Below are 1,816 nucleotides of genomic sequence, written 5' to 3' on the forward strand. Positions count from 1 at the left end.
GGGAGGCTGAGGCAGGAGACTCACTTGAGCCCAGGAGTTGGAGGTTGCAGTGAGCGTGATGCCATGGCACTCTACCCAGGGGGATAGCTTGAGGCTCCGTCTCAAAAAAAAAGTTCAATCTTCAAAGAGACACAAAGTTTGAAAACTTGAGGCAGCTGCAAAAGGGAGCACATCTAGAGACTTGAGATTACCAAGAGAGGAGTAAAACCTTAAAGTTATACTATGCACTCATTGTGTTACAGAAAGCAGATTTATGGCTTCTGCTTCAAGGCAACCTGGAGGACTTCCATAATAAGAGTTCTTCGCTTATCAACCCCTAGGCTATATCTCTGCAGAAAGGTTTTTAACCCCTTCTTTGCAGGCTTAACAGCCACATGGCCAAAGTCACTGGAGATGGGTTTTTATGCCCTAATCCCCAGGCCCTGTTCCATGCTGACCAGGGATACTGAGTCATCAACAGAGTTACCTTCCACAGAAGTCTGTCCACCTGCCTCTGGAGCTTAGAGTGAGCACACAGTTTGTGAGGGAGCACACAGTTATGGGGTTCTACCCCACACCCTACCAGTTCTAATTACCAAACAGTGGAAAATAAACATGGTGCAGAACCAACAGAACAACTTTGGCAACATGAATATCCAGAGTAGATCAACACCCCCAAGAAACGACAAAGGAGATACAACTGAAGATGCCATGCATAGACAAATGGCAGCAATGTCAGAAGTTAAATTCAGATCAGAATATGGGTTGCAAATAAGATAAATAAAATGGAAGAAAAGATTCAAATTGAATTCCAAAGAGTAGTTCTAAAGTTGTCTCAAGAAATTGAGGCTCGGTGCCAGTGGCTCAAGTGGCTAAGGCGCCAGCCACATATACCTAAGGTGGTGGGTTCGAATCCAGCCCGGGCCCGCCAAACAACAATGATGGCTGCAACCAAAAAAAAAAAAAAAAATAGCCAGGTGTTGTGGTGGGCGCCTGTGATTCCAGCTACTTGGGAGGTGGAGGCAGGAGACTTGCTTGGGCCCAGGAGTTGGAGGTTGCTGTGAGTTGTGATGCCACAGCACTCTACCCAGGGGGACAGCTTGAGGCTCTATCTCAAAAAAAAGAAAGAAAGAAAGAAATGAAATCAAAGCCCAAGTCACCAAAGATATGGACATAATGAGAAAAGAGATAGCAGAGCTCAAGGAAACAAAAAAGTTAGTTGAGGAACTCCAAAATACTATAGAATCCCTCAGTAATAGAGTTCACTAGGCAAAAGAAAGGATCTCTGAAACTGAAGACAAAGCTTTTGAATGTTCCCAGACACTCAAAGAGGCAGACAAATGGAGATCAAAAACTGATCATTCCCTGAGAGACTTGTGGATCACTCCTAAAGATCAAACATTCGTATTATAGGAATTCCTAAAGGAGAAGAGGATGGCCCTAAAGGTACAGATGCTCTCTACTCCAAGAGATTTTGGAGGAGAATTTCCCAAGCATTGCAAGAGATACAGAACTTCAGATAGTAGACCCGTTTCAGAACTCCAGCAAGACTCAATCCAAATAAAGCATCTTCTAGACCCATTGTGATTAACTTTGCCAAAGTTAAGACAAAGGAGAAAATTGGGCTCAGCACTTGTGGCTCAATGGCTAAGGCACCAGCCACGTACACCCAAGGTGGCAGGTTTGAATCCAGCCCAGCCCGCCAAAACAACAATGACGGCTGCAACAAAAAAATTGCCAGGCGTTGTGGTGGGCGCCTGTGGTCCCAGCTACTTGGGAGGCGGAGGCAGGAGACTTGCTTGAGCCCAGGAGTTGGAGGTTGCTGTGAGCTGAAATG

Source organism: Otolemur garnettii, unplaced genomic scaffold, assembly GCF_000181295.1.
Source record: "Otolemur garnettii isolate 467f Iridium unplaced genomic scaffold, OtoGar3 scaffold00173, whole genome shotgun sequence".
NCBI classification, from domain to species: domain Eukaryota; kingdom Metazoa; phylum Chordata; class Mammalia; order Primates; family Galagidae; genus Otolemur; species Otolemur garnettii.